This window comes from Myotis yumanensis, unplaced genomic scaffold (assembly GCF_028538775.1).
Source record: "Myotis yumanensis isolate MYYU_CA2020_CCGP unplaced genomic scaffold, mMyoYum1.0.hap1 SCAF_10, whole genome shotgun sequence".
NCBI classification, from domain to species: domain Eukaryota; kingdom Metazoa; phylum Chordata; class Mammalia; order Chiroptera; family Vespertilionidae; genus Myotis; species Myotis yumanensis.
This window is the reverse complement of record NW_027223761.1, coordinates 34707765-34733085: the sequence shown is the minus strand read 5'-3', so window position 1 is coordinate 34733085 and position 25321 is coordinate 34707765. Positions and strand designations below refer to the sequence as shown.

The 25321-nt window shown below is 47.8% G+C and overlaps 1 long non-coding RNA gene across 3 annotated transcripts in view; it reads right to left on the bottom strand.

Moving 5' to 3' along the window:
- The window catches only part of LOC139017202 (uncharacterized), a 425767-nt gene that overhangs the window by 330765 nt on the left and 69681 nt on the right, over positions 1-25321 (bottom strand). For 2 of the 3 annotated variants that reach the window (XR_011472832.1, XR_011472831.1), the window contains 2 exons: positions 21635-21724; positions 18484-19149 (listed from right to left, as the gene is read on the bottom strand). This is a non-coding gene — a long non-coding RNA (uncharacterized lncRNA). Of the gene's footprint in view, positions 1-16191; positions 19150-21634; positions 21725-25321 lie in introns of those variants that run through there. The other variant, XR_011472833.1, reaches the window with a different exon arrangement.

Genomic DNA, 25321 nt, shown 5'->3' with positions numbered 1-25321 from the left:
TTAAAAAGATGGTCACCAGTGAGCATGCACTGAGCTAGGTCTGAGGCCATAGACCCTTCATCTCCTCCACATTTGGAGTCTGGTTGATGTGGTGCACTTGGGGGTGGGAGGTACATCCTCCGTGCAGCTCCTGAGCCTGTACCTCCTACATCATTGGCTCTCCCAGCTAATTCCAATAGCATCCTATCCTGTATTGGAAATGATCATTATCTGTGAGAGACCAAGCTCACCAACAACCACTCTAAACCGAGGACCTGCCAGATTAGTTTATAAAATTCACCTTTGCACACATCTTCATATTCAGATTAAATGACTTTCTGATATGCACACCTTCAGTGTGATTTGTCAGTAAGACACAGAGCTTTTTCTCTTGTTCTTTTCATGATGACTCCAACCCCCGCATGAAGTGTACTCCCCCATGGTGGCACGGGCCTGCCCTAGCATCAATGGCTGGGACACCGAACACCATGGGACAAGAAGAATCCTCATCAACATATTGGGTGGGGCCCCAAACTGTGCACGATCAGAATGCAGCCCAGTCAGGGAATGTTTGTGGAAAGCCTGTTCTGGGTTCAGCCCCATTCTATGCACAAAATGGGATCAGCAAGTGCAGGGGCCCTTCTCAAATGGATTCTTCCATCCTAATGGGGGTGGACAGAGGCAGCTCATTTGAAATAATTCAGTGACATGAGATAATGCCAGACACCTTTGAAGGTCTCTGTTAGATTCTCCCAGAAAGTACCGTAGCCCCAGCTGCCTGTAAACTTCAGGGACGTTTGCCTCCAGATCAGCAACTTCATGTTCCATGCAGATTTGGTGCTTCACAAACCTCACAACTCACCCTAAAGCCAAATGGAGACTTAGGGTCATTTTTCTAGTCTAGCGTTGCTGGGAAATCACTGCCTTTGTTCCACAGATTCCAACCAGTCACCAAGAGCCCCAAAGTCCAGTCTGGGCTCTACTGCCAGCCATTGGACTCTGTCTTCACACTCAACGTATTCTTGCTTCTCCAAATCACCTTTTGGTCAATCCTATTAGTAGATGTCTCTACTCCTGTTCCCAAGCACTGGATTGCTGCAGAAAATCACAGGATGGACACATACACACACACCAGCTAACTACTCAGTCATCCTTCAATTGCCAGTGAGTGCTCCCTAACTCCTGCAAATCATCTCTCACGGATTGTCTTCATCTCCACAAATACCTATTCCCTATCTTCTCACTATATCCCTCCTCCCTCTTTCTCTAACCCGAGTCTTTACCTCTTCTTTCACCATGAAATCAACGTGTGTCATGTTCTTTCCATAGCATCTCAACATCTCTTCTCACTGCCTCTCACTTCTTCCTGCATAAATTCCCAGGCTGCCCCTTCCTCCACCCGCCTCCTCTAGGACTGGTTCCCTCCTCTAGCATCTGATATTCCACTTCAAATCATGCAAATTTCTAGGATGAAAAAAGACTTGCCCTTGAGCCAGTTCTCCCTGCAGTCCATCTTCTGCCCTGGCTCCCTTTTTCCTTAAGACACTCTCCTGGAAGTGTACAGCTCCATGCCAATTCCATTTTCTTCCTTTCTCTTTTCTTTTGTGGACCCCCACCCCCACCCCAGCCCACCTCTGGTTTTCTAGAAACTGAAATTGTTCTCTGAGTGGTCAGCATCTACTGGGCTGGCCTCCTTCCAGCAGAATTATTGCATTCTTCTGCTTCTCTCCCAGCTCTGGCTGCTGCTCTGTGTGTTCCTAGGTGGCCTCTTTTCCTCTCTCCAGTCCTTAAATGTGAATGCTCCCTGGGGACGTCCTTCATACTTCTCTCCTTACATCTCTCCTGGGCTTCTACCACCACCTGGTCTCCCTCCAGCCCCAACACCTCCCTCATCCAGATGAGCATGTCGTTTTACATCTCTTCCTGAATAAGCTACCTCAAGTCCAACTTGGCACACCCCAAACTGAATTCTTCTCCTTTCCATACCCGCTCCTTCTTTTTTTTTTTTTTTTAATATATTTTATTGATTTTTTACAGAGAGGAAGGGAGAGAGATAGAGAGTTAGAAACATCAATGAGAGAGAAACATTGACCAGCTGCCTCCTGCACACCTCCTACTGGAGATGTGCCTGCAACCAAGGTACATGCCCTTGACCGGAATCGAACCCGGGAACTTTCAGTCCGCAGGCCGATGCTCTATCCACTGAGCCAAACCGGTTACGGCCCCGCTCCTTCTTTAGGCAGCCTTTGTCTCATCCAGAGAAGCCATAACCTTCCCAGGTGCCCTTCCTTTCAGATGCATTTTATGAATTTTCAGGGATTTCTGAATTTTCTGCTCCCCGTCTCTGAACTCCCCCTCCAACACAGCCAATCAGTTCTATTGATTGCTTCTTCATGAACCACCGGCTTTGCTTTGATCCCAGTTCTTCAGGCCGCCAATGATTCCCCTATTTAGACCTCAACCTCTCATGCCTAGATAGTGCAATGACCCCTTAACTCATTTCCCTTTGGGTTAAACCATTCTACCCATGTTCCCTGCTTAAATTTCTTGAAACGCAGCTCAGAAAATCTCACACACTCCCCACCTCAAATAATGCAAACAGTGGTGCTAATTGAGCACTTACCCTGTGCACTTTACACAAATCATCTAACTTAATCCTCTCAACAACCCTACACGGCAGGTACCATTTTCATCTTCATTTTACATATGCAAAACTGAAGGCACAGAGAGATTTAGTGACTTAACACAGGTTACCGTACATACTTCGGAAGTGTCAGAGCTCAGCTTTGCGCTCAGGCAGCCCAGCTCCAGTTCAGGTCCTTATACAGTGAACTCAGTCTTTCTCACAACCTTAGTGGCTTCCACTGTCCACAGACCAGAATCCCTTTGTCTGCTCAAGGCCACTAGAATCCAGTTCTGTTCTGCCTGACCAATCGCTGACTCTGCATCCAGACAGACAACGTCTGTTTGCCAGAGAACCTTTGCTTCCTGCCAGCAGTTGCTCTCCTTTGCCTTGTTTTTAAGTGGAATTCCTGACACAATCAGGCTCTGACTGAGAATGTTGTCATTCATTCATTTCTTCTTCTTTAGTTCAATAAATATTTAAACATTTCCTATGGTGCCAATCACTGTGCTAGGTCCAAGAGAATACCGCAGAGAACACACAAACACGGCCTCGTCCCCACGTGTGAACACTCTAGTGACTTCAAGCCCTGCTACCTTCCTCTGACCCCAGGTCAGACTCCACATGGGCCTGGGCCGCATCTCCTCCCATGCTGCTTCCTCTTGGTCTTGACCCCTTCCAGCACAAACCCTGCTAGGATCCTGCTAAGCCGCTTGCCTGTGGGATCAGACCCCCTTTGGTTGTGTCATACGTAACCCATGCTTGTAAGGGCTCAAATGCTCCCTCTCAGGAAAGCTCAGCTCCAAGCCCCTTTCTGACTCAGGGATGAGCTCCAGCAGTAAAGGAAACTATGGTTGGACTCTAACCACGTACCAGAACAGGCTGGGCTCCTACAGACACCTCAGCAACCCTTCAGGGAGGTGCTGCTATTATCCTTCTTTTACAGAAGAGAAAACAGAGGTCCAAAGAAGCTCCAGGTGGGACTCAGAGGTCTTGGTCCTCTCCACAGCTCCCTGCTGCCTCCGTGTCCCTATCATCCTGACTACCCCACGGGCTGGAGACAGGAGTCAAGAGCATGTTAATGGGGTTTGACTGCAAAGTGGATCAGTGTTTCTTTGAACATCTCAAATACTGTGTTCCTTCTTGCCTTTCTTTCTTAGGCCTTTCTATTCAGTTGGTTGGTAGAAGGGGAGTGGTAGGGCTTTCCTTAACCGACCACAGGAAACTGAAATAGAATGAAGAAACATTTAACAAAACTCCAAAGATGTTCTTTTGAGGAAATGTTCTGTGTCTTTTCCTGTCAAACATTTGGTTATTTGGGGTGCTCTGGGAAGAAGTGCAGGTATGAACACCTGAAGAAGCCTCACTTCCTCTCCAGCAAAGAAATGGCCTGTCGTCCTGGACTGGGGACTCAGGGGGCTGTCCAGCTCTGGGCAGAAAGCAGGAGATGGACTGAGCACAGCTATGTGGCTGGAGGCCTACATGGGCTAGGGGCTGGAACAGCTGACCCCTGCTGACCAGGGAAAGCAGCCAGAACTGCTGAGATTTCAAAGGGGAGGCGGGAGGTGAGCGAAGGACTCCAGCAGGTAGAGCGAAGCCCAGGCAGCAAGCAAAGCTTGAGATTGGGGAGGTGCCACCATTCACAGGGGGCTGACTGGTCTGAATAGGCCCAGAAAGGGGACTGGCCAGACCAGCCTTTAGAGCCCACTGGGAAATTGTGGTGCAGGGCAGGGGTTGAGGCAGGAGGCCTGTGAGCTGGATAAGAACCAGGGAAGAGGGTGCTGCCATCAAAGTGCCCAGGTGCTCCAGGTAGACTCTGGGTCATTAATAACCAAATCTTTCCAGGGCTTCTGAGCGCTGCCTGCCCATGAATCCTACCTCTCCAATCTTCCTCCCCTACCACCCTCAACTCCCAGTCAGGGTGTTGGCACCTGTGTCTGCAACTGGGGGCATCAGTGGACGCAGTCATGGGGAACCAAAGAAACATGATGACAGCAATCCTGACTCAAGGTCCAGGCCCAGCCCAGCCCCTGACTGAGGACACGCGGCTTCGACATGGCCTGTGCCCAGATGGGAATGGTCTCCACTGAGGGTCTCTTTCCTCCACGCAAGACCCAGGGTTACTCACATTGGTCTCTGCACAAATGCTGTTTGAAAAGTTAGAGGTGCCATATTGATGCATATTGACAATAGCTCAATGAGATCATATTTCAAAATGGCTTTCCCGGGAGGAGAAAGCAAGCCACACACAGCAATGATCTTTTCTTAGATTTTCTTAATGTGTCAGAGTCAGGTTACACCCCCAGGACAGTCCAAGAGAAGAGGGCACACGTACATTTTTTAAGGTACAGTCAGGACCCCTGAGAACTTCTATTTAGAGGAAAGGATCTGGGTTCAAGTGCTGGCACTTGCTGTGTTACTGGGCACGCCACTTTATCTCTCTGAGCCTCTTTGTCATAGCGAGATGTAAGAGGGGCTTGTCACGTGTTGAGCACTGGGCATGGTTCTGCTTGCCTGACTCAGATGGTGTCCCCTTCCCACCCCACCCTGTGCAGGCCTCCCTTCTGAAACCGCTCTAACCACACTAGTGACCATCCCAGACCACGCACCCTGGTCTATAACCCAGCCTTGTCAAGAGGGCTGAACCAGAGTGTGGCTGTGGACATTCAGTGAAACTGACAGCTCCATGGCAGATTGGAATTCTTATTGTTGTTGTTATTCCTATAAGCGTTAAGACCAGGGTTAGCGAATAGCCTCATGCTTACTCTGCTCCTCATATACTCACAGCAGACATTACTAATCAATCCAGCCCAGTGATGTCTGCAGTGGAGTGGGAGGGAAGCAGGAACAGAGAAAGGAAAGCTATTTGTCACTGTGTCACTGCACAGGATTTATAGCTTAGGATACCAATACAAGGCTCAAATAAGTGCCCAATAATGCTCATCACTGGCCCTGGTTAGGCCCAAGACCCACTTCTGGGCCCATTAGCTGCAATGGGGTAGGGAAAGGAGGCAGGATCAGAAGGTAGTAGCTACCATACAAACACAAGGGAAGGAAACACTGGCTATAGTAAGGCAGGTTTTTCTGCTCAGGTGGAGCCATTGTTCTCTAGAAAAGCCCTACCCTAGGCCCTGCAGGCAATAACAAGCGCGTGGGAGATGAGCGAGCAAACAAACCCACAGAGCTTAAGTGGCCATGGCCACGATGACCCTCTAGAAAGGGCAAGAAGCGCGAATCTGGCCTTTGTGCTGCACCTTTGGGCAGGCAAGGTTCCCAACACCCACACATTGTCCAGCCAGCCTCACAGAGGCCCACGACCCTGCAGCCAGACAGTGGCCCCGGAAGGAAGGCGAGGCCCAGGGAGCCCTTGGCCAGGCTCTGAGAGCCCAGAAGCAACCACAATGAAATCCAGAAGGCTCTTCAGAGCAGCCTGCAGTTTGGGAACAATCCTGCGAAGTCATAAATACTTCAAATTCCTCAGCTTTTGCCTTCAGGGTTTCTGGCAGCCCCAGGCAGAGGGCGAGTGTTCAGGGACAGACACTGATTCTCCTTGGCTGGGGAAGGTCAGACCAGGTCAGACCAGGCCAGCCCGAGAAGCCAGCAGACCAGCCTCTCCTCCAGAAGAGTCCAGAGATGGAACGGCATTCATTCCTCCCCGCTCCCCTGCCCCACCCTCAGCCAAGGAAGCTGCCAGATCCCAGCCGACATGACCTCTTCTGGGGATCAATCACTAGTCTGTGTGGACACAAAGCCAGTACCTTGCTTCCGTCCAGGATGTCCCTGAAGGGCCGTCCCAGCCTCAGAGCTCCAGGCCAGGGTGTGGAGGCAGCCCTGCAGCCGCCTCACAGTTCAGCTTCTCTCCCTGCCGATCCTGCTCCTACATAAATATTGCCCCACTGATCTATCCTCCCAACAGGTGTATCTTGTTCCCTCACAGGTGTTCCTGCCATGGCTCCCCTGTATGCAAACAAACCTCCATCAGAGCCTGTTGCGCAGGAACCCCACCTGCGCCCACTTGGAAAGACTCACAGGGTCTCAGTGCTGAGAATCATGGTATCCAGCCCTGCCAGCTCACAGGGGAGACAGGCTGCCAAGGCCGCGGAGCTGACTGGTGGCGGAGCTGGCCCTAGGGGCTGTGGACCCCGATGCCCTCCACTTTTGTGGAACAATATTAAAATTGCCGAAATGTGTGAGCACCTACTTTGTATGTATCTCCCCCAATCTTCACCACAACCCTCTGAGGGAGGTGTAATTACGTTCACATGTTACAGGTGGGAGAAATGAGTTGCCCAGGTGACACAGCTTAGAATGGTTGGAGGCAAATTCCAGCCCAGGCCTGCGTGACCCCTGAGCCTGGAATCCTTGCACTGGCCACCGTGCTTCTGGCATTTTGGTTGGGGAAGATGAGGCCTTTGGATTGTTTATGACATCTACCAGACGTCTGAGGAAGGATTCCTGGGGAAGTCCCCTGTGGGAGAGGCCTGTGCTCCCAGGCGCAGCCCCTGGGTAGAATTGCTCTTTTTGCAGATCAAGTTCCCACATTCCTCAGGGCAGCCCAGGAATGCCAGAGGTTGTCCAGTCAAGATCTCAACTCAATGCTCTGACACTCCCCAGGGATGTCCCCAAAGGTGACAGGAATGTGTCACACTCATGCTCTCTGCACTGACTGAGTCCGAATTGCTGACTCACGGAGGAGGCAGTAGGGGCCTTCCAGGAGGAGGTAAATGGTGGAGATAGGAGTATAAAAGCCTCCTGATACACCAGCCAGGAGAGAGAAGGAAGGGGTACCTCCCCAGAGGCGAGAAAGAGGAATGGCGGAAAACCAGGAAGGCAGGCCTACCAGTCCCCAGGGGCCCCTTTGCACTGCACTCACATGAGCACATACACCCCAGGACCCCGTGCACCTCAAGCAATGAGGCTTCTACCTGCAAGTTCAGTCTCCTTCAGGCCCTGAGCCCACCGGGGACTCTCCTGCCCAGTGGCCGAGTCTTAGAGGCTGTGGATCTGAGCAGCGGTCTCTTGCTGTTCCCCCAGCACACCTGAGTTTCTGCCTCAGTTTCCCTGCCTGGCACTCTTATTTCCCAAAGGAATCATTGCTGATCATGAGTCCAGATTGCTTGACTGAGGTTCTGACATCATGCCCAGCCTTGGCTTCCTGCTTTCCTTCTCCAGGGCCGGGGGTGTGGAATGGGGAGGGGGGTAACCAGCATTTGTGCTCCGAACATGGCCACTGGTTGTGGTTCTCCTTAAAGGGACAGAGTTCCCAGATCTCATCCACTGTTGATGGCAGAGGCCAGGGGATCAGGTGCCCATCCATGGAGGGTAGTTGGAGGGCGGCAGCACTCAATGGTTTGTGAAGCTCAGACAAGGTTTGGATGGGGTGGACCTGGGGGGAGACAGTCCATAGGGAGACATGGAGTCCACTATCCAACATCAGGCAGCAGGGGGTGGTTCTGGTCACCTGCCCAGCTAGTGACCAGGAGCTTGGCAGCTTGGAAGCTTCAGGGAAATCCCTGGAATTCAGCAATGAGCCCCAGGCCAAGAAGTCCTCAAGGGCTGGGCTCTGAGGGCAGCTGAAGGACTACACTGCACCTGGACCAGCAGGGACAGCCCTGGAGAAGGTGGGGTCAGCCAGAACAAAAAGTGCAGGGTCTGGACCTGGGGTATTTATACATTCAGCAATATTGGCCTCATAAAAGCCAAGAAGAAGTCCCTCAAAGTGACCCCGGGTGGGCAATGCTGTGCCCAGGAATGTGTGCAAGGGACAAGCTGTACAGGTGCTCAGTCTTGGACAGAAGAGTTTGGGCCGGAAAGCAGGGCAGCCCAAGTGGCACCATGAGGTTCATCATCAGACAAGGAGCCCTGAGACCGGTGTTCAAGACCCAGCTCCACCCCAATCCCCCTGCATGCCCGAGTTGCCGAGAGACCTTGGGAAAGTCACTTCACCTGTCAGGTGAGTCTCTGTAGGAAATGGAGGGCCTGATCTAAAGGAATGAAAAAGATGAACATGGGACTGTTCATGTGGATGAGCATTTAACAAAGGGATTCTTTTCAAAGTTGGGGGCAGGGCTGAGGGAAGCCATGAGGGATGCCGATGCACTGGAGAGCAGCAGTACTGGGCAGCTGGTACCGTGCCAGGGACCCAATAAGATCTAGAGCTACAAGAAAGGGCCGCCAAATAGGAGCCAGGGCTTTCGGTGAGGAATTGACTCACTACTGCCTCCCTGAGACCAGGCAGCGAGGGAACAGGGGGATGAACACCCCCTCTTTCTCCTCAGGCTCTCCCTCCATCTCCTGCCAGTGGCTCCTGGGCGCAGAGACTGATGGAGAGAGAAAGTTAGGAAGCAGGGGGAGGAGAGAGAATACCCAGCACACCCTCTCTGAAGACATTTCCTCATCCCCAAACGAAGGAAGCAATCTCTGTCCTGCTCATCTTTACAAGGAGGCTGAGGGTCAGGCAGGAGGTTCCAGCTCCAGAGGAGAGGGACTGGGTGGCTTCTGAAGTCCCTTCCAGGTCTCAGAGTCCAGGATGCTCAGCAAATAGGATCACCAGAAAGAAGGGCTTCCTGGGCAGGGCACCTGGGGCCGAAGAGGAAAGTCTGGGCAGCTTGAGAGAGCCAGCCTGGAGACAGCAGAGTTCAAGTGTGAATTTAAGTGGTGGCCGCAGGATCCGAACTAACGTCCTTAGGAGACAAGGGGTATACGGGAAAGGTGTGGCTAAAAGGCCCAGGTTCAAATTCTGCCTCTGCCATGTATTAGCTAGGGAAAGAAAGGCATTCAATCCTCTGTCAAAACGGGATACCCGCTCACAGGCTTGTTGTAAGGATTAAACACAGGAGATGATGTGTCAGGGCCTGGCATACCACGTGTTCCCATTAAGCAGGGCTCTTTCCTTTCTTAGAGACACAGAACCTGGAGAGAAATGACACGCACTTAGTGAGACATGAAAATACTTGCAAAATGAAAAAGCAAGTGAGCTCAGGGAGATGGGTTGCCTAGAAAACAAGTCCCCTTCAATAAGGGCTGGGAAGGTCCCCAAGAAACCCAGAAGTGCTGTAAGAAAAGTCACATGAGACCATAGAGTGACCCGGAGTGAACGTCCAGGGGTGACTCAGCCACGGGGCAGAGCAGGACTGTCACTGGTCCAAAGCACGTACCAGCCGAAGCCCTCGGTCTCCCTGCCTGCTCAGCAAGGCTCAGAGAGAGTGTGTACGACTTCATAGGGCGCCTGGTGGCTTCCCAGTGCCTGGTGGCCGGGATAGGCAGGTAGGGCCAACCCTCAAGCGGGTGCTCTCCCTGGGTGAGGGGCTGGCTTCTCGCGAGCTGCCGAGGGACGTGAATTGGATGCAGAGCCAGCCGTCCTGGGTTCAGTGCCAGCTCTGCCACCACCTGCAGCTTCTCTTTGAGTCTCCTCTCACCTGTGAAGGAGGAAGATAACCCCCACTGTAAAGGGTTTCCATGAGGACTCAGAACGTGGATAAGCGCATGCACCCAAGGGTGCAAACAGCAGTGCTGCCTGCTCACAGCTCCCCCCAGGGCTGAGGAGTCACAGGAGAGAAATGACTTCCCATCAAAGGCAGAGGAAGGGCTAACTCACCAGCGCCGCAGCAGGAGGGAGCGTGTGCTGATTGGGACTGAGAACACAGACATCCAGTTCCCCAAACTCTGAGCGCTGCAGTCCTGGGGGTTTGGAGTGGTACTAGCAGGGCCGGCTGATTGGACAGAAGTGACCTCCATGGGAGCTAACTCACCAAGACGGTGCTCAGAGCAAACTCAATCACTGCCGATCCCGACACCGCCCTGCAGGTCCGCGGGAGAGCCATCCCGGTGAAAACTCGGTAGTGAGACCCAAGGCCGGGAATGACAGAAGCTGGAAGGAGGGGAGTCTTGCCTGAGTCCTGCAGAGATAACTCCCCCTGCAACTCTCAGACCCCGCCCCACCCGTGGTGCACTGGGAGGCAGTACAAACTGGGTACTGTTCTCACTGCTGAGTGTGGGGTCAGTCATTCCCAGCAAATCTTTCTGTAATCCTTTCAGGAGCTCCGGGTGTTGGTGATGAGGGTAGCCAAACTAGGTAGACTCTGTCTATAAGCTTAATGATATTACTTTACAGAACCGGCCAACCAAAGAAACTCCCGACTTCCTATTCTTTGTTAGAGAAAAAATATGAGATCTTAGGGCCCGGCCAGTGTAGCTCAGTAGTTGGGCGTTGACCTATGAACCAGGAGGTCACGGTTCGATTCCTAGTCAGGGCACATGCCCAGGTTGCAGGCTGGATCCCCAGTGTGGGGCATGCAGGAGGCAGCCGATCCATGATTATCTCTTTCTTTCTCTCTGAAATCAATAAAAAATATATTTTTTTAATGCCATCTTAGGTAGATGGGTTCCTTTCTGAATGTGCTTCCTGGGCACCGGCTCCCAGCACACTCTGGCCCCATGCCAGCACTTGGTAAGTGTTCACGCTGTCATTCTTGCATGGGATGCTCTGCCATTCAGACCTAGAAAGACTGACACTCGCAGTCTAATATTTGGGCCTAACCCATTGGAGATGGACTCAGAGCCTAGGATTCTCCGAAAATAAAATCACCAGAAAGGACTGAGCAGGGTACCAGGGGCAGAAAAGTCTGGGGAAGCTCGCAGAGCCAGCCTGGAGACACAGACAAAGCAGCCTGGATCTAGGCCCAGCACATCTGAAAGGAGAGGTTAAGCGTTCCCGACCCAGGATCTCCCAGGATCTCCAGAACTCAGCCCTGTAGTGGGACGGGCCAGTCCGGGCCTTCCTCTGTCTGTGGACTCCTGGTCCCATGTCCTGGGCTCTATCCCTCCTAGCCTGGCTGTCTGGACCCAGTTGACAAGGGTGACAGTTCTTCCTGCAGTTCCTGCACATCATAGCTGCTCCAGATGCTAGACCAGGCCGCAGGGGGCGGGGGGGCCGGGGGGGGGGGGGCGGGGTAGGGGCACGATTCTTGCTCTTTAAATGGCTATCCCGGAACCTGTAAACAGGTCTATGTGGGAACAGATGGCACAGAGGAGGGTGTGTTTTGAAAGAGGTATGGGAGCTGGGTTGTGAAGGACCTGGAATGCCAAGCTAAGAGACTGTCTTTGTCCTGCATTCAGGAACCAGGAAGGGTCTCTAGGTTTTCTAAGCCTGAAAGCATTAAAATCAGGCGTGACTATGCAAAGGAAGGGAAAGAAGGGCGCTGTCTGCTCCATGAGCCTCCAGCCCCCTCGCCGCCAGAGCAGCCCCAATGGGCACATCAGCTCCTCTGAGCCCAAGTCCAGGTGCTAGGCTGGCTTTGTCCTGCCCTCTCTCGCTCACTCTACCCTGGGTTCCTTCCTCTTCTTGCCAGCATGACAAGGGATTTGGAGGGTCATACTGAAGGCCCAGAAGTCTCCCAGACTTCACAGTGCAGCACTGACTTGGAGACAGGTGGGTTGGGTTCTAGAACCAAAGTTCCTTTCCTTGAACAGGTCATGACCCCCTCGAAGCTGGGCTCTGTTTCTCTAAAATAGCTTTGCTCACTCGGCCAGCGTGGCTCAGTGGTTGAGTGTCAACCTATGAACCAGAAGATCATGGTTCGATTCCCAGTCAGGGCACATGCTCAGGTTGCAGGCTCGATCCCCAGTGGGGGGCATGCAGGAGGCAGCCGATCAGTGATTCTTCTCTCTCATCATTAATGTTTCTCTCTCTCTCTCTCTCTTTCTCTCTCTCTCTCTCCCCTCTTCCTTCTTCTCTGAAATCAACAAAAATATTTTTAAAAAATAAAATAAAATAGCTTGCTCAATGCTGTGAGAATGCAATGAGATCGCCAGTGTGGAGGCTGCTAGTGTGTGGCCGGAGGACCCACAGAGAGGTCAGTGAATGCTTGCAGGATGTGAACCTGGCTAGCAGCTCAGGCTGGGTTCTGCAGGAGGAAGCCCCAGCCAGACCCAGCCCAGCAGGAAAAATGTTCCCTAACTGAGAAAGCTCCGCAGGGGTCACCAGTATTCCAAGGCCATGTCAGGCAGTGCTCTGACCCCTCTGCTGCCCCCTGGGTGGGAGGGGCTGGGCTCCTCTGCCAGGGTTTACAGGCTATTAATAGTTCGCGGCTGCAGGGCTGCAGGCCACTGTCCAAGGGGCTCCTCTTTTTCCCTCTGCTCTCGGCCACATTGCTCTTTGTAACCACTTAGAAAGAGTTGTGTTGTTTGAGAAAGCTGGCGAGGAAGCGGGCATGAAATCTTTCCCTCGAGAGGACCACCACTTCCCCCACATTGTGGGTTTCCCAGCCCAACAGTGTATTTCATCTCCCTGCTTCTAGTCAGGGAAATGAAAGCCTTTTCTGCTCTGCGTTTCAGGGTTTTCTTTAAAACAGCCGTTCTCAACCTGGGGGTCGCGACCCCTTTGGTGGTTCTCAACCTGTGGGTCGCGACCCCTTTGGGGGTCGAACGACCCTTTCACAGGGATCACCTAAGACCATCCTGCATATCAGATATTTACATTACGATTCATAACAGTAGCAACATTACAGTTATGAAGTAGCAACAAAAATAATTTTATGGTTGGGTCACAACATGAGGAACTGTACTTAAAGGGCCAGAAGGTTGAGAACCACTGCTTTAGAGCAATTGTCTCAAAGTAGGAGTTCACATTGTCAGGCACTTTGGCGGTTTCTCATGAAATCCTGATCCCGAGATAGAGGCTACTTTCAGCCCCCTTTTGCAGGTAAGAAGACTGAGGTTATAAGGGCTTATGTGATTCCGCCAGAACTGCAGGGCTGGCCATGGGATCCCCAGGAGCAACCTCGGGGCTTCTGCTTCCAGGGCCTGCACTTCCTTCCCAGTGCCCTCGTGTCCCCAAGGAACTCCTTCCCCTGGCTTCTCAGAGCTCCTCTCCCAAGTGCACAGGAGTAGAGAATTCCAGAGTTTGAAAGGAACTCCCGAAGTTCCCACACCAGGCAGGAATGCAGACCTTTGTTACAAGATTCCGGGCAGATGGACATTCTATTTCCAGACGAGAAGTGAGGGGAACCAACCTGAACTAGCCCCTGGAGAAGTGCATCATCTGGGCTGCCTTCACTCACAACAAGGCACTTAAGTTCTGACTTGACTGGCCTAGACAGTAAGGAAAATCCATCTAGTGACAAGAATTCCAGGGCTGATGAATTCAGCGGCTCCATGATGTCACCAAGGACCCAGGTTCTTTCCAGCACTCGGCTCTGCCATTCTCCGGGGCGGGGCGGGGGGGAGGGGGCGGGGGGGGGGGGGGGGAAGAAGCAGGGTTTGGTTTGGTTTTCTTTTGTTTCTCCCTGTGTCTCCTTCCTCTTTTTTTAAGCAAAAAAAGCTTTCTTGGCATCCTCCTTGGCCAGGACTGAGACCAATCACAGGCAAAGAGAATGAGATCAGCGGGATGACTGGCCTGGAACAGTGAGGATTTACCGTATGATGTCTCCCTGGGGCACAGAGCCCTCAGTACAACCAGAGACCTATCAGCAAGAAAAAAGGGGAGAATGTCTGGGGGGAGCTGACCTACTATCTCTGTTCCTGACAGACACTATTTTCTCTGACTTACAGGTGAAAAAAAAACATGGAGACTGAGAACTAAATGACTGGACTCCTCATCTGTTGGACTTGACCCAGCATCTCACTCTCTTCTATAATCCCAAGAGTATCTAGAACAATGCGCTCCATATAGCTGGCACCAAACAAACCAGCTCAGTGTAATGCAACCAATGTCTAGGGGTTGCCTACTATGTGCCAAGCAGTTTGTAGGGTGCTGGGGGTACAAAGAAGAGCTTACAATCTGGTACCTTTGGTTATTATTATTATACTTTATTGCTGCTGCTATTACATAGCACACATGATGTGCTAGGCATCTGGGAGTATATAATGTTCATGTCAAGATTCAGTTTTGTTGTGTTTTGTTTTTTGTGTCCCATTTGGCAGACAAGAAAGTGACACTGATGGGCGAGAAGTAACTTGCCCAAAGTCTCCTGCCTCATGGGTGTCAGACCCAAACTCAGAGCCCACCCTGTCTCAATCCTCTTCTCTGTGCCTCTCACTCTACTGAATATGCTAGTTACCAATTAAACACAAAACATATAACGTTAAGCTAGTATGTGGATGTGTAGGTCTCAAAAGTTATTGTCATAAGATTAATTTTTGTTCATCTCTCCTTATCTTTTTCGCTCTACTTAGTGGGGGCTGCCCTTGCCTGCCCAAGAGATACAAAGTTGAGCAGTTTCATTGTTTTCTTCTGGCCTTTGATGCCTCACACGAAGTTTTCAACAAAATAATCCAAAGACTGAAATGTCTCCCCTCCTCAGCTGGAGATAATGCCGGGGGGCGGAGGGGGGGAACGGGGGGGGGGGGGGAGAACCCACAATCAGGGAAGCGAAACACTCCTTTTCTCTTCATTTTTAGATACATTTTCCTCGGGTCAGCGTCCTGGGTGAGTCCTTTCTGGAATCCAGCAGTTCCTCCATTCTGAACGTCAGGCCTTTGTTACCACCAGCCTTCTGGTAGCTCCGGGCCTTCTGGAGCTGCTTCAGGATGATCCCAAGAATATGCCCCAGGTGAAAATGAGAGACATGTCTTTCTCGATCCATCGTATGGTTCAGGATCCCACTGGCTCCACGAGAATTCTGCTCCTGCACCAGCACAAGCTGTGGCTGCTGCTGCGGTGCACTCTGCTCAGGTCCATCCTCCTCCCCTGGCTGAGGTTGCTTTGTGTCCTACAACAGGCCTGCTGCCAGCCTCGTGGGAGCCTGGAATCCAAGGGACAGGCAGCAAGATACCCATCTAGCCCAGAAAGCCTGTTTTGTTCTTATTGATTTTAGAGAGAGAGGAAGGGAGAGGGATAGAGAGATAGAGACATCGATGATGAGAGAGAAACATTGATCGGCTACCTCCTGTACGCCCCCTACCGGGGATCGAGCCTGCAACCTGGGCATGTGCCCTGACCGGGAATGTGACCTCCCGGTTCAAAGGTTGACACTCAAAAACAGGCAGGGCCAGGAAGCCTGTTTTAAAGGCATGTTAAGAAATTCAATAAAATCCCTACAGGAACCCCAATGAGTCCCACTGCAGGCTTCGCAGAGCCCTGGGTCACCATGTCTGGAACTGAACCCCTCGAGCACGTGCTACTCCTACATCAAAGGCTCTCAAGAAGCCTTCTCGTCTCCCTTCGGCAAAGAGCGATGGGAACCTTCTCAGAGGACCTCAGTCACTGTGCTAGTTGCTGGACGTTCCCAAATCAGCACTTTCTGGTGACATCTGGTCAACAACTTTGTGGACATAAACATCCAAACCTGCAGAATTTTTATGAGTTTATTTGAGTCAAAACTGACGACAATTGCTGGGAAGAAAGACTTAAAATGCTCCAGAGAATATAAATGTGCTGTTTCTTTTATGCATTTGGAATTAAGGAGGGAACTTAAGGAAGATTATATGAGGGTGGGAGAAAGCAAGGTAGGGTTCAAATACAGGATAGCTGACAAGATGATATGCTCTTTTGAGAGTGGTCATGCTTTAGAAGGAGGGGACTGAAAAGAGGCATTTCAAAGGTATGTTAACCCAGATGCACAGAAACAATGGACAGAGCTTGCTAAAGCCTTTTCTCAAAACATATATGCCTGGGGTGTGACTACCGACTATGACCTGCTCAGTTGGGAATTTATGATCAGGTCACCCTGTGAGGTTACCTTCCATAGAACCCCCTTTTCATCTACAACCTCCCACTGGGTTCCCAGGGTCCGAAAGGGCTTCAGAGGTTGGGCTCAGGGTGAGTACACTCTACTCACCCACCTCTCCCTTCTCTAATCCGGGTCTCAGTTTCCTCCCTTTTGTTCACCTCAGTTTTTCTTATCACAGTCTCTCTTCCAGGACTCTATCTAAGGCCTTCTTGCTTATGGCCAGGGCCAAAGCACAGCGAGAACAAGCAGAGGCCTGAGACTCAGGCTAGGGCCAGGTTCAAACACCAGCTGGGGGTCAAGGAAGAGACTCAACCTTCCTGAGACCCACCATGCTCTTTTGGAAAACAGGAATAACAGATTCTGCTTCATAGTGCTGTTGGTGGATTAAATGAGATCTTTTGTGTAGGAAGCCTGAAGGACAGCCTGGCATATTGTAGGATACACAATCCATGTCAGTCAGTGTCACACCAGGTGGCCTACCTAAACCCTCACTGGTGCTCCATAGAGGTTTCCTGGATTAACCTGAAATAAACATTTTCCACATTTCTGGGCTGCACTGGAAGGGTTTCCTCCACCACCCCTGTCTCAGTTAAAAAAAGAAAAAATCAGAAGCTTGAAAGCTGAGGAAGGACTGGAGAGAGGCAGTGAAGTCAGCCGGATGCTAGAAGCCCAGATTGCCTTTGGCTCAGTCTAGATTTGAGGGAAACCTGGAATTACTGCGATTTCATCACAGCAGCTGGTCCAAGATAAACCTGCCAGAACTGCTCGAAGGCCAGATCTGGATCGCAGCGATAGCCGGAGCCCGCTGAGAAGCAAGGAGAAACTATTTATCTGACATTTTTTCAACCCCAACCAAGAATTTTCTTTGGCTCAAGATGTCCTTGGGACCGGTTTTCATTTGCATGGAGCTCATTTAAGGATCTGCGTGCACGTCTGATGGAGGAGACTTCTTAGAAAGACTTCCATCCCCTGCCGCCTGTTCACGTGGGCCTTTCTCGTGATTCAGAAATAAGGATTCATCCAGGAAGGCTAATCCCCAGGTTTCAGTTGTGCTTGGATTGTGCCAGAACCTCACGTATAGGTTCTCTCTGACTCAATTCCACACACAGCTAGTGCAGGCCTGGGCATCCGCAAAGATGGCCACCAAGGAACACTTGTCCTCCTTCCAAATTGGCAGGCTTCATCTAATTGAACCCATGTTAACCGATGTGGCACATTTTAATACATTTCACTGTTTCAAGCTGAGGCAGCAAATTGGAGTGCAAATCTTCTTAACAGCTGCTTCTAGAGGGGCTGTCTGGAATCTCTGTATCCTTGACTCTTTGGTGCCAACCACAGGAAAATGTGTCCATTTATTATAGATCTTGGAAGGGTTGTTGTATGACAGTCATGTCTGAACTAGAATGCCACCATTCTTTTTCTTTATTGAATTTACTAGGGTGACACTGGTTAATAAAATTATATAGGTTTCAGGTGAATGCTACCATTCTTATATTATTTTTTAAATAATGTAATATATTTTCATTGACTTCAGAGAGGAAGGGGGAGAGAGAGAGAGAGAGAGAGAGAGAGAGAGAGAGAGAGAGAGAAACATCAATGATGAGAGAGAATCATTGATCGGCTGCCTCCCACACACCCCCTACTAGGAATCAAGCCTGTAACCTGGGCACATGCCCGGACCGGGAGTCAAACCGTGACCTCCTGGTTCATATTTACTCAACCACTAAGCCATGCCAGCTGGGAAGTTCTTGTAATATTATTATGCAGACATTGCACTTTTCTAGTAGGTAGCATTTGAGGAATAGTATGAATATTCCAGGAATAGAATAGTGAGATGTATTTTGAGAAAACAATCCAGAATCGGGTCATCATTCTCTGCTTCCAACCAGTCACTTTGTTCCAATGATGTTGCCTGGAGCTGCCTTTGGTTTAATTATCCTTAGTCAAAGCTGAGCACAAGGAGGGTGTTTGCTGCATTGTTGTTATGGCCAAAGATTAGAAACAAATGTTAACCAATAGGAGCCTGGCTAAATCAATTATGATACATCCAGTCAATTGAACGCCATGTAATCATTCAAAAATGAAAGTGATGCAGCAGGAACCAATGTATTGTTATGAACCTATCTCCAAGAAATATAATTAAATCTGTAAATATACAAGATCCTGGTCATACCAGTTATCTCCGGGGAGAAAAATGAGCAGCAAGAGGAGCAAGGGAAGAAAGAAGTTTTCATTTCCATCGCCTAATGTTTGTACACTTTGAATTTTGTACCTTGTATTACCCACATACACATAATAAAACGTTTGATTTTTTCCCAAAAGTGCATTCAGAGTCTAATTCCCCAAAAGAGATGGCTGAACTAGCTATGTAAATCAAACAATTATAATCACAGGAACACTCATCGGCTGAGCAACGGCTCTGTATCAGTCTCTGCAATGGCTAGTTACTACACATTTTATCTGCTTTTCTCCTCAAAGTAATCCTATGAAGTCAGTTTTACCATCTTCATTTTAGACATGAGGACACTGTGACTCAAAGAGTTTAGGAAAGTTGCCTGAGGTTACACAACCCGCACAGGCTAAACTGGGATTCAAACCTAGGTTGGGCTAACTTTTTCCACCGGCCCCAGGGGGCCTCCTTCATCAAACATGCAATGAGATTGCATCTCTCTCCTCACTCTATACCCTGGGCCTGGCAGAGTGCTTGGCACCCGGGTGGTGTCTAATACATGCTGAAAGAATGATCAACAGAAAGCAAACCAGTGAGAGCAAGACTTGGCCAGTAATTCCCTAAAAGGATTTTTACATGTTTGAGCGTCTTGGAATTACTTGGAAGACAACAACCTTCATTTGGATGGCTGTATTCTGCTGCGTTTGCTAAAAAAAAAAAAAAAAAAAAAAAAAAATTAGTCACATTGTTTTTAGTCACACCTCACAAAGCCTCATTACTTCAAAATGCCTTTCTGGTGGAGGGTGATTTCACAATAAGGAAAATCAGAGAATGTGGTTTTCATTTGGCTACCTTTAAAAATAGCTGTTTTTCAGATGGGATCATATGAATAAATGCATACTTCTCTTTGGTTTTATCTTTTGTTTTTCTGCATGATTGTTGGAAAAGTTCAACAAGCTTGACCATTCATTTCAGGGTGAATTTGGGACCCAAACAGTTAAACAACCAGCCCATTTGGCTTCCTTGCTGCCTCCCAGCCAAGGAGATGAATGGAATGTTCATGAGGTCGCTTGGCAGGCGTCCACATTCCTATGGGAACGTTGCAGCAGCGAGAGCTTTGGGACACTAAGAGGCAAATGTGTGGGAGTCGTGGGGCAAATTGCAAATGATCCAACGTCTCGGAAAAATGTGTGGAGCGCTGTTGGCCTGAGGATGCTTTGCAGAGGACCAGCGAGGTCTCTGCCCTTGCTCAGAGGCAGGAACTGGCACTGTCCGTTCTTCCCTACAGCTGCCCAGGCCTTGGATTCCACGGACCACTTGCAGCACCGTCGGGATGGGAGTTCATTACAAGAATCTCATCAAGGAGTCCCACTTCTTCAGCTGATCTTTATGCTCCTTCCTCTTCTCTGATACTCAAGAAAATGACTTCCGAGGGATTTTCCCAACCCCCTCCTCCTCTCATCTCCCCCACCTGCAGCTTTTTCTGGTCTTCCCCAGGAAAGAGAACTCCAACCCAATGCATTTTCATTTTCCTCAAGTACTTCCTTGTGTTGTTTAAAATGTACTCTCTAGAGATCAGGTGAATTCACTAGAATCCTGCATTCCCTCCAGTTTTTCAAAAAGACTACTTCTGATCAAGGATGATGGTGGAAAATGGATTCTCTGTTTAAAATTAGAAACCGTGATAGTCACATTTTTCCCTAAAGAGAAGCTCATACAAATTTCTTGTCACCAAGCTAAAAAAAAAAGGTTTCAGCTTCAAGCTGTCGGAGCACAGATGTCTGTGTGTACCCCAAATATCTCTTGTGCCAGTAATACTGAGAGATGTTCCCTATGTGAAGAGGGAGCCCTGTGCTCTGACTTCCTGTTCCACTCGGTGGCATTGGTACCAGGGAATGGTGAGCACTTGGGAAGAGTTCTCTGCAATGTTGACGTAAGAAACGTCCAAACCTGTAGAGTTTTCATAAGTTTGAGCCAAGCTGACGACATATGCCAGGGAGCAGGATCTCAAATGCTCTGGTGATAAACATTTTGCAGTTCTTTTATGCATTTGGAATTAAGGAGAGAATTTACAGAAGGTTACGTGAAGGTGGGAGAAAGCAAAGTGGGATTGGACTACAGGATACTTAAGACTATTTGCTCCCTTGAGGGTGGTTATGTTTTAGAAGGAGGCCTCTGAAAAAAGGCATTTCAGAGGTGTGGTCACCTAGATCAGCGGTTCTCAACCTGTGGGTCGCGACCCCTTTGGGGGTCGAACGACCCTTTCACAGGGGTCTCCTAAGACCATCAGAAAACACATATATAATTACATATTGTTTTTGTGATTAATCACTATGCTTTAATTATGTTCAATTTGTAACAATGAAATTGGGGGTCACTACAACATGAGGAACTGTATTAAAGGGTCGCGGCATTAGGAAGGTTGAGAACCACTGACCTAGATGCACAGAAATAATAGATAGGGCTTGCTTAAGACAAGGATAAGCCTTTTACTAAAAAGTTATATGCCTGGGGAGTGACTATTCACCATGACCTGCCCGATAGGAATTTATGATTTATTACAGCACCACTTATTCATCCACAGTGGTAACTCGGTGGTTAAGACTATTGTATCCTAGCACCATTAGGCTAGGATATGGAGGGAATGGAGACACTGGGAGCTATGGAGTTGAATCGTCTCTCTTTGTTTTATCTTCTCCCCAAGTGTTTGCAAAAAGATAATCATCCCCAAAGGCTGAGAGATGAACCAGGTCACTGGTTTTGTTAGTGGGGCCCTATCTAACTAATGCTCCTGAAGGCAAAACTAGCAGTCCCTCCCAAGGCCAGCAAGCCAGGCTAAGAAGCTTACAAGGCAGGGACTACTTGGAGAGAATTGTTTAAGGAACAGTTGTTTCTAGGGAGGGAAATGGCATCCTGGCTTTGTTGGTACCACAGGGCATCAAAACCTTAGAAGACTTTAAAACCAGAATGAAAAGAATAAAGGGAATGGGATGGCATGGAAATGACACAATAATGAGCTATAGTGATGAAGTCATCTGCCCAGCCCACAACTGCCTTCCAGAGACGCCTGCATTCTGTTGGCTGCAAAAGTAGCATTATCTGAACATATGCCCTGCTCCCTGACCCCCACTAATTGACCCAAACTGAACAAATCAGATCCTCCCAGGAGTTTAGATGCTGTTGTCTCTTGACCTGGTTGGTCACTTGAATTGAAGAGATGTAATTTGGCAGCAATGGGGTAGCCATCTTTTGTCCTGTTGATCGAGAGGCCTGAAACCATTTCTGTAGAGAGAAAAAGAGAGGAATGAACCGACCAGGTGAACAGAAACAGAGAGAGAGAGACCACATGGGGCCAGACTGTCTCTGAAGGACCCTGACCCAGGCTCCTAAGGGCATCTATGCTCAGAACTGGTCATATCCTTGGATTTTGCAACACCCACCTATTCTGCATGGATGAAATAGAGGATTGCATGGAAAGCAACCTCACAGGGTGATCTGATCATAAATTTCTAAGTGGGCAGATCAGAGTAGGTAGTCACTCCCTAGATATGTAACTTTTTAGTAAAAGTTTATCTTTGCCTTAAGCAAGCCCTCTCCACTGTTTCTGTGCATCTAGGTTAACACACTTTTAAAATAAGCCACAACCACCCAGCTGGTGTGGCTCAGTGGTTGAACTTCGACCTATGAAGCAGGAAGTCATAGTAAGATTCTCAGTCAGGGCACATGCCCAGGTGCAGGCTCCATCCCCAGTAGCGGGTATGCAGGAGGCAGCTGATCCATGATTTTTTTCTCATCATTGATGTTTCTATCTCTCTTCCCCCCTCTCCTTCCTTTCCAAAGTCAATAAAAATATATTTTAAAAAATTAAAATAAAGTAAGCCACAACCACCATCAAGAGGGCACACAGTCTTGTTCAGTATCCTGCAATCCCATCTCTTTCCCACCTCCATGTAATCTTCCTTATGTCGCCTCCTTAATTTCAAAGCTAATATATGAGTGAGATTCTGTTACTTCAACTAAAGAACATTGGCTAAAACAGAAGCATAGGAAGATCCACAGGCCAAAGGAAGAACAGAAGGACAAAAACAAACATATCCTGGAAAACTCTTTCAAAAAGAGAAATGAGGGGGAAAGTATGCTTAGCAGATTTTATAACCATTTTAAAATAAAGTTTCATGTGGTCTCGGTACATGAATTCACAGACTGACCAATAAAACAAAATAAGAAATGAGCCTTTAGTGTATGATAAAGGTGACATCTCAGTGAGAAAAGGTGAGCTATTCAGAGACAGTGTTGGGGCAGTTAATAGCATCTTGAAAAACCATAGTCGATTCTCATTAGCAGTAGTTGTGTTCTATAAAGATGCTGCAAACACTGACTTAGTGAAGACTGAACCATTTTTACTAAGGAGAAATACAGGGTTAGGTTTCTGTACGTCTCTGGTCACATTATCAACAACTGACCAACACATTCCTTGTTTTACGTGTGTTTCTGTGTAAAGACAACTTAATATACATGGTTGACTCATTAACACTCACTCATGGCCAACAGCACTGTAACCCACGCCTGAACAAAGCTTATCTAACATATTTTCTCCAAAAGCACATCATAGCTTTCTTGTTCTGGAGAACATTAGATAGCATTTTAGCACCATACTTAGGGATCATTTTTAAACAGCAAAATCACCAACAAACTGCATGGAAATGCAAAAAATGTGGTATTAAATAGGCCATGAAAAGGACACTTGTTTATCGTACTAGAGCTGAAGCAAGAAGGCAGAACAACCCCAGCTGGGAACAGGCATGTGTCAGGCAACTCAAATTTTCATCACTCCTGTATGTCTGCAAGTGACAGCAAAGACTCTGCAAGTATTGATTTGGGGTTACAAATAAATCTTAGCAAGTGGGTGAATTGCAAATACAGAATCTGTGAATAATGAGAGAGACTGTAGTTAGATCCATATCTCATATTGTAAACTAGGATAAATCCCCAAAGGTCCAAATCTTGAAATGTAAAGTAAAATAGTCACCAAATAGTGGATAAAATAGAGGGGAATTTTCTTTATGACTTTGGAATGAAAAAGACCTCTAATTGAAACACAAACTTGAAAAGCCACAAGTAAAGATTGTTAAATGTGACTGCAGTAAAAACACAAAACAAAGACGTACTGCAAGACAAAAAAGAACTACTATACCCAAAGTCAAATTTAACTTATTAAATAATCAAAATAGCAAAAGATAAATGACAAATCAAGAAAATATATGAAATTCATAGGAAAGCAGGAGGCTAACCTTCCCACATTATAAAATGTCCTAGACACAGACAAGAAAAACTAAACTCCAATAAAAAAATTAAAAAGAATATAAAAAATTAAAAATTTATAAACAACTCATAAAACATGAAAAGATGCTCAACTTCATTTATAATAAAAGCAATGTACCTTAAAGCTATACTTAGCTATTATTTCTCACATATCAGACTAGCAAAAATACAAAGGACTTTGGAATGGTGTGATGTTGCCGCTTTAAGGGAACATGTATTTTCATATATTTCTTTTGGGAGTTCTAATTGGCACAACCTGTATAGAGAACAAATTGCCAATCATTTTCACAACTCAAGTGGATATAACCTTTGACCCAGGAATTTATTCTAGGAATTCATCCTATACTTAGGCACATGCAAAATGACTGTGATGTGCAGGATGTACAGGATTATTTGCTTCAATGTTGGCATTAGCCAAAGAGAAGAATGTCAATAACATAAGGGTAAAATATACGATGGTCATTAATACAGGTATAGTAATGAAAACTGCCACTATAAAAACACATGAAAAAGCTCTTTATGGTAACACAAAAAGATCACCAAGGTATATTGTTAAGTGAAGAGCAAGATGCAGAAAAATATTTTTTGCCCCTGGTGTGAAAGAGGGAAAGGAAAAAATAATTGTGTGCACTGGCTTTCATTTGCATAAAAGTTTAATGAAAGAATTACTAAGAAACTAATAGTGGTTACTTATTGTGGGAACTGAGCAAATATAGGAATAAAGTAAGAAGGAGATTGTTTTAGGATTCCTGATATTTGACCTTTGGGAATGTATTCTATATTCAGAAAAAGAAATAGAAAATGTTACTTAAAATGGAAGCTGGAGTGATTGAATTGTAAGATGAAGGAACATTATATTTTTATCAACACAAAACCAGAAAGACAATTAGAAACTTCAGGAAGAAAACAAACGAACAAAAACTATATAAGAAAGTCCTGGTCCAAACTAGAAGCAAACTAAGATTCACCATGATTTCTGTAAATGGTATGCTGTACGCAAAGTGAATCCATTTAACCTCCATGCTTAGGGCAGTGTTAGTCAGAACCCATCTATTCTCTGGGCCCCAGATTCTTGAGCAGTCAATTCAGGTCAGTGGGTGCCGATTTAAATTCAACAACCTGTTATTTCCCTTGATGAAACTAAGATAAAAGGTAATCAAAAGGGAAGTTGTCATGACTAGAAAAACCACTACTTGGCCAACCATCATGTCTTTTTGTAAAATTATGAAACTAACCATTAAAATGAAAACTAAATCTAACTTAATTTTTTTTCCTTTAAAACTCACACACTTCTCTATCTAACATATAATAACCCAAAAATCCAACCTCACTTTGGTTTTTTACCAGTCCCACCAGACTGTGGGAAGACAAGGATGATTCAAAAAGTCCAATGCAATACTATAACTCTCTTTATGAAAAGCTCCCTGGCCAACACCAACATTGTCTAGCTTCTCTTTGCAGTCAGACTGGGATAAGAGAAGAGTTGTGTGCCAGAGAATTCCATCTTATTATCTCTTGACTCTTCCTGGAGTTCCAAGAGTTGCCATCAGATTCGTT